This window comes from Oncorhynchus gorbuscha, unplaced genomic scaffold (assembly GCF_021184085.1).
Source record: "Oncorhynchus gorbuscha isolate QuinsamMale2020 ecotype Even-year unplaced genomic scaffold, OgorEven_v1.0 Un_scaffold_2815, whole genome shotgun sequence".
NCBI lineage: Eukaryota > Metazoa > Chordata > Actinopteri > Salmoniformes > Salmonidae > Oncorhynchus > Oncorhynchus gorbuscha.
In genome coordinates, this window is record NW_025747221.1 from 8,076 (window position 1) to 16,150 (window position 8,075).

Genomic DNA, 8,075 nt, shown 5'->3' on the forward strand with positions numbered 1-8,075 from the left:
ACTGGGAGTTCTAAGCCATGGGGGATATAATATGGGATCTCTGGGCAGATGGGCATCCAAGCATTACTCCCATCCCAGATTCATGTGATTAACCTCAAACGTCCCTATTTTGTGACACAGAAAGGTCAGGATGATTAAACTCCAATCTGGAAGGTGAGGCTGTCGCAGAACTGGGTCGTATTCGTTCTGCATCAAATGGAGGAAAACTGACTGAAACAGGGAAGGACTATATGGACTTGTCCAGTAAAAAGAAAATGCTTGTTTCTGTTGTCAATTGAAATATATATTTTTTAATGTTTTGCTACGGTGTGCCCTAATGAATCCAACCCTGGTGTACTGGATGACAAACATCACCTGACGTCTGATCTAGAGGTCGACCGATTAATCGGAATGGCCGATTAATTGGGGCCGATTTCAAGGTTTCATAACAATCGGAAATCTGTATTTTTGGACACCGATTTTGCAGATTTTAATTTTTTTACACCTTTATTTAATATTTATTTAACCAGGCAAGTCAGTTAAGAACACGTTCTTATTTTCAATGACGGCCTAGGAACAGTGGGTTAACTGCCTCGTTCAGGGGCAGAATGACAGATTTCCACCTTGTCGGCTCGGGGGATCCAAACTTGCAACCTTACAGTTAACTAGTCCAACGCAATAACGATCTGCCTCTTGTTTCACTCCACAAGGAGACTGCCTGTTACGCGAATGCAGTAAGCCAAGGTAAGTTGCTAGCTAGCATTAAACTTATCTTATAAAAAACAATCAATCAATCATAATCACTAGTTAACTACACATGGTTCATGATATTACTAGATATTTCAGGCTAAATTGATTTTATTGATGTATTAAATTAAGTTAAAATAACTGTGCATTCAGTATTGTTGTAATTGTCATTATTACAAATAAAACATTAAAAAATCGTCCGATTAATCGGTATCGGCTTTTTTGGTCCTCCAATAATCGGTATCGGTATCAGTGTTGAAAAATCAATGGAATAGGCATCCATAGATTACAGCGTCTGTAGCTAGAGGTCAATTGATTTCCATATGACCTCTGAGGAGGACGCTAAAGAGAGGGTCTATTTCAATAGACTTAACAAGTGGCTTCCTCTCCTCGTCTCCTTTCCTCCCTCTGCTCTTTAAAAGGCCAAAGTAATAGAATACCCTCTAGAAATGTGATTACTCCTGTCCAGTTCTTTAGCGGCACTGCATATAGATTAAAAGAAACGAAAAAGCAAACAAGAAGAGGAAGTCCATTCAGACTATTGAGATGCACCCCCAGTGAATGCCAACCAGACTGGAGTGACACCAAAAGACAGCAGGTGATTTTCTATTAGCATTTCTCATAATTACATATCCATCTCTTGGCAACGCTTTACTCACCGCTGATTGCTCATCACTGCTCATTTGCATACGCTATCTGGAGCGCATCGATTAGATGGGTGTTTATTTTACTGGAGCTCGAAAGGAGAAAGTCATCTGGCATGTCAACTTTGTCACAGGAATAACAACGAAGTATGGTTAGACTATTCAAATTCAAAACATGTCTTTGACAGTAAATTCCTATCCGTATGTATTTGGACAGTGAAGCTCACATTTTGAATTTGGCTCTGTACTTCAGCATTTTGGATTTGAGATCAAATGGTTTATTTGAGGTGACAGTGCGGAATGCCACCTCATATTTGATGGTATTTTCATGCATATCTGTTTAACTGTTTAGAAATGAAGGCACTTTATGTATTTAGTCCCTACATTTGGAGAAGTCATAAGTATTTGGACAAATTCACTTATTAAAGTAGTCAAAGGTTTTCTATGTTTACAGTGTCTTCAGAAAGTATTCAAACCCCTTGACTTTTTCCACATTTTGTTGTTACAGCCTGAATATAAAATGGATCACATTTAGATGTTGTGTCACACTATATCCCATAATGTCAAAGTGGAATTGTGTTTTCTTTTCTTTTTTACAAATGAATTCAAAATCAAAAGCTGAAATGTCTTGAGACAATAAGTATTAAAACCTAATTAGGTTCAGGAGTAAGAATGTGCTTAACAAGTCATATAATATGATGCATGGACTCTTGTGTGAACAATAATAGTGTTTAACATGATTTTTGAATGACTACCTCATCTCTGTACCCCACACATACCTGTCTGTAAGGTCCCTCAGACGAGCAGTGAATTTTAAACACAGATTCAACCCCAAAGACCATAAAGCTTTTCAATTTCCTCACAAAAAGGGCACATATTGGTTGATGGGTAAAAATTGACATTGAATATCCCTTTGAGCACGGTGAAGTTATTAATCACACTTTGGATGATGTATCAGTACACCTGTCACTACCAAGGTACAGACGTCCTTCATAACTCAGTTGATGGACAGGAAGGAAACCGCTCAGGGATTTAGCCATGAGGCCAATGGGGACTTTAAAACAGTTATAGAGTTTAATGGCTTTGATAGGAGAAAACTGAGGATTGATCAACAATATTGTAGTTCCTCCACAATACTAATCTAAATGTTTGGAGTACAAAGCGTTATGTTTGGAGCAAATCCAACACAACACATCATTGAGTACCACTCTTCATAGTTTCAAGCATGGTGGTGGCTGCAACATGTTATGGGTATGACTGTAGATGAGTTACAGACTAGACTATAAATGGGTTACAGACTAGACTATAAATGGGTTACAGACTAGACTATAAATGGGTTGCAGACTAGACTATAAATGGGTTGCAGGCTAGACTATAAATGGGTTACAGGCTAGACTATAAGTGGGTTACAGGCTCGACTATAAATGGGTTACAGACTAGACTATCAATGGGTTACAGATTAGACTATAAATGGGTTACAGACTAGACTATCAATGGGTTACAGGCTTACAGACTAGACTATCAATGGGTTACTAGACTAGACTATCAATGGGTTACAGACTAGACTAGAAATTGGTTACAGACTAGACTAGACTATAAGTGGGTTACAGGCTAGACTATAAGTGGGTTACAGGCTCGACTATAAATGGATTACAGACTAGACTATCAATGGGTTACAGATTAGACTATAAATGGGTTACAGGCTAGACTATCAATGGGTTACAGGCTAGACTATCAATGGGTTACGGATTAGACTATAAATGGGTTACAGACTAGACTATAAATGGGATACAGGCGGTTTCTGGCAGGGTCTAGACTAGCTACAGTCAGTGGTCTCTGGCAGGGTCTAGACTAGCTACAGTCAGTGGTCTCTGGCAGGGTCTAGTCTAGTTACAGTCAGTGGTCTCTGTCAGGGTCTAGTCTAGTCACAGTCAGTGGTCTCTGGCAGGGCCTAGTCTAGTCACAGTCAGTGGTCTCTGGCAGGGTCTAGTCTAGTCACAGTCAGTGGTCTCTGTCAGGGTCTAGTCTAGTCATGGTCAGTGGTCTCTGGCAGAGTCTAGTCACAGTCAGTGGTCTCTGGCAGGGCCTAGACTAGCTACAGTCAGTGGTCTCTGTCAGGGTCTAGTCTAGTCACAGTCAGTGGTCTCTGTCAGGGTCTAGACTAGCTACAGTCAGTGGTCTCTGGCAGAGTCACAGTCAGTGGTCTCTGGCAGGGCCTAGACTAGTCTGGTCTCTGTCACAGTCAGTGGTCTCTGGCAGGGTCTAGTCTAGTCACAGTCAGTGGTCTCTGGCAGGGCCTAGACTAGCACAGTCAGTGGTCTCTGGCAGGGTCTAGTCTAGTCACAGTCAGTGGTCTCTGTCAGGGTCTAGTCTAGTCACAGTCAGTGGTCTCTGTCAGGGTCTAGACTAGCTACAGTCAGTGGTCTCTGTCAGGGTCTAGTCTAGTCACAGTCAGTGGTCTCTGTCAGGGTCTAGTCTAGTCACAGTCAGTGGTCTCTGGCAGGGCCTAGACCAGCTACAGTCAGTGGTCTCTGGCAGGGTCTAGACTAGTCACAGTCAGTGGTCTCTGGCAGGGCCTAGACTAGCTACAGTCAGTGGTCTCTGTCAGGGTCTAGTCTAGTCACGGTCAGTGGTCTCTGGCAGGGTCTAGACTAGTCACAGTCAGTGGTCTCTGGCAGGGCCTAGACTAGCTACAGTCAGTGGACTCTGTCAGTGGTCTCTGGCAGGGTCTAGACTAGTCACAGTCAGTGGTCTCTGGCAGGGTCTAGACAGTCAGTGGTCTCTGTCAGGGTCTAGTCTAGTCAGTGGTCTCTGGCAGGGGGCCTAGACTAGCTACAGTCAGTGGTCTCTGTCAGGGTCTAGTCTAGTCACAGTCAGTGGTCTCTGGCAGAGTCTAGTCACAGTCAGTGGTCTCTGGCAGGGCCTAGACTAGCTACAGTCAGTGGTCTCTGTCAGGGTCTAGTCTAGTCACAGTCAGTGGTCTCTGGCAGGGTCTAGTCTAGTCACAGTCAGTGGTCTCTGGCAGGGCCTAGACTAGCTACAGTCAGTGGTCTCTGGCAGGGTCTAGACTAGTCACAGTCTCTGGCAGTCCAGCTACAGTCAGTGGTCTCTGGCAGGGCCTAGACTAGCTACAGTCAGTGGTCTCTGGCAGGGTCTAGTCTCAGTGGTCTAACTGGCTTTACAGTCAGTGGTCTCTGTCAGGGTCTAGTCTAGTCACGGTCAGTGGTCTCTGGCAGGGTCTAGACTAGTCACAGTCAGTGGTCTCTGGCAGGGCCTAGACTAGCTACAGTCAGTGGACTCTGTCAGGGTCTAGTCTAGTCACGGTCAGTGGTCTCTGGCAGGGTCTAGTCTAGTCACGGTCAGTGGTCTCTGGCAGGGTCTAGTCTAGTCACAGTCAGTGGTCTCTGGCAGGGCCTAGACTAGCTACAGTCAGTGGTCTCTGGCAGGGTCTAGGCTTTAACTGCTTTAACTCTAAATTGCATTAGAGCTACCCGTTCAGCTCAGTCCCTGTGCCTCTCATGTCTAATAAACCAATAACCTGAGTGTCTGACTGCCCGTATGATTCACACACACACACACACACACACACACACACACACACACACACACACACACACACACAAACACACACACACACACACACACACACACACACACAACACACACAACACACACACACACACACACACACACACACACACACACACACACACACACACACACACACACACACACACACACACACACACACACACACACACACACACACCACAACTGACCCCCGCATGATTCACAAACACACACATGGCACGGCACGACAGCTAAAAATATGTTCTCCGCACACGCCAAATAAAAAACAGCTAATGTTCTATAGCAAGGAATTTACCCGTTCCTTCTTCTAGCTGCCGAAAGAGAAATGAAGCAATCTCAAGGCACTCAGCACCAAATGTGATATTCATGATCTGGGTTTCAGTGGGCAACAGAAAGCAGAGCCATGCTGTCATAACCAGACAAACGTGCCTCACATTCGGAGCGAGGGAGAGGGAGAGAGAGAGAGAGAGAGAGAGAGAGAGAGAGAGAGAGAGAGAGAGAGAGAGAGAGAGAGAGAGAGAGAGAGAGAGAGAGGAGCTTCTCTAGTTAGTGCAAACTGAGAGAGGAAGAAGAAGAGAGGAGGAACATCCTTAGAGGAAAATAACAAGAGAGAGAAAAAAAAAAAAGAAAGAGAAAAGAGAGAGAAAGAGAGAGATGGAGAGAGAGAGAGAGAGAGAGAGAGAGAGAGAGAGAGAGAGAGAGAGAGAGAGAGAGAGAGAGAGAGAGAGAGAGAGAGAGAGAGAGAGAGAGAGAGAGAGAGAGAGAGAGAGAGAGAGAAAGAACAACATGTTCTACCTGTCTTGCCCTAGAGACTGCACAGAGAAATGTTAACACCAGATTCTGCTCCATCAGTGTATTGGCCTACTGGGTTATCTAATTGAACCCTCCAACCATAGACACAGAGGTACATGAACTCACATCACACAGCACAAGCAGGCGCAGAACACACACATAGCCTACACATACATGTACATGTTAGGCATTTAGCAGACGCTCTTATCCAGTGTGACTTACAGTTGAGTGCATACATTTGAATACTTTTAATACAAGCAAACACACATACAAGCGTACACACGCGGACACACAAACTAATCTACAGACTAGCATCAACACACATTAAACACACAAACACTTAATCACACAGCCCCCCTTCCCTTTTACTAAAGCACATGCTTGGCCAGCTGGCCTGTGTTCAGGGACATGAGGGTACAGGGACATGGCCAGTTGACCTGTGCTCTTGGACATGAGGGTACAGGGAGTTGGCCAGTTGGCCTGAGCTCTGGGACATGAGGGTATAGGGACTTGGCCAGTTGGCCTGTGCTCTGGGACATGAGGGTATAGGGACGTGGCCAGTTGGCCTGTGTTCTGGGACATGAGGGTATAGGGACTTGGCCAGCTGGCCTGTGTTCAGGGACATGAGGGTACAGGGACTTGGCCAGCTGACCTGTCCTCTGGGACATGAGGGTACCGGGACTTGGCCAGTTGGCCTGTGTTCTGGGACATGAGGGTACAGGGACTGGCTATGTTGGCCTGTGTTCTGGGACATGAGGGTACAGGGACTTGGCCAGTTGGCCTGTGCTCTGGGACATGAGGGTACAGGGCCTTGGCCAGTTGGCCTGTGCTCTGGGACATGAGGGTACAGGGACTGGCTATGTTGGCCTGTGTTCTGGGACATGAGGGTACAGGGACTTGGCCAGTTGGCCTGTGCTCTGGGACATGAGGGTACAGGGCCTTGGCCAGTTGGCCTGTGCTCTGGGACATGAGGGTACAGGGACTGGCTATGTTGGCCTGTGCTCTGGGACATGAGGGTACAGGGCCTTGGCCAGTTGGCCTGTGCTCTGGGACATGAGGGTACAGGGCCTTGGCCAGTTGGCCTGTGTTCTGGGACATGAGGGTACAGGGCCTTGGCCAGTTGGCCTGTGTTCTGGGACATGAGGGTACAGGGACTGGCTATGTTGGCCTGTGTTCTGGGACATGAGGGTACAGGACTGGCTATGTTGGCCTGTGCTCTGGGACATGAGGGTGGGCCTTGGCCAGTGGCCTGTGCTCTGGGACATGAGGGTACAGGGCCTTGGCCAGTTCTGGGACCTGTGGCTCTGGGACATGAGGGTACAGGGCCTTGGCCAGTTGGCCTGTGCTCTGGGACATGAGGGCCTACAGGGCCTTGGCCAGTTGGCCTGTGCTCTGGGACATGAGGCCTGTGCTCTGGGACAGGGCCTTGGCCAGTTGGCCTGTGCTCTGGGACATGAGGGTACAGGGCCTTGGCCAGTTGGCCTGTGCTCTGGGACATGAGGGTACAGGGCCTTGGCCAGTTGGCCTGTGCTCTGGGACATGAGGGTACAGGGCCTTGGCCAGTTGGCCTGTGTTCTGGGACATGAGGGTACAGGGCCTTCTGGGACCAGTTGGCCTGTGCTCTGGGACATGAGGGTACAGGGCCTTGGCCAGTTGGCCTGTGCTCTGGGACATGGCCAGTTGGCCTGTGCTCTGGGACAGGGCCTTGGCCAGTTGGCCTGTGCTCTGGGACATGAGGGGGCCTACAGGGCCTTGGCCAGTTGGCCTGTGTTCTGGGACATGAGGGTACAGGGACTGGCTATGTTGCCAAGAGATATGGACCATTGACCTGAAAGAAGCACTAGGCTATCAGTCTGCAGCAGCTAGAAGGATGGCAGCAGGAGATAGAGGATCATGTATGCTTCTCACTCCTAGGGTTCCCCGTTCACCCCACATATGGCCGCTCTCTCCTTGAGATGGCTGGCAGCTGCACAGATTCAGCCCCTTTCAGGGGAAGAAGAGAGCCATGTGAGAAGGGAAGGAGGAGGCGGGGGGGATGGATGAATGGGCTGTAGCCAATGCAGAATAGCATGCTGACTGCCAGGTGGTGTGTGGGTGAGTGTGTGCCCTTATTTGTGTACTTGTGTGTGCTAGTATGCATATGTTGATGTGTTTATGTGCTAGTATGGATAACAGTGATTATGACTATGTGACTATCTCTTTGTGTACAGCGCACGCATACATACACTACAGTTCAAAAGTTTGGGGTCACTTAGAAATGTCCTTGTTTTTGAAAGAAAAGCACATTTTTTGTCCATTAAAATGACATCAAATTGAACAGAA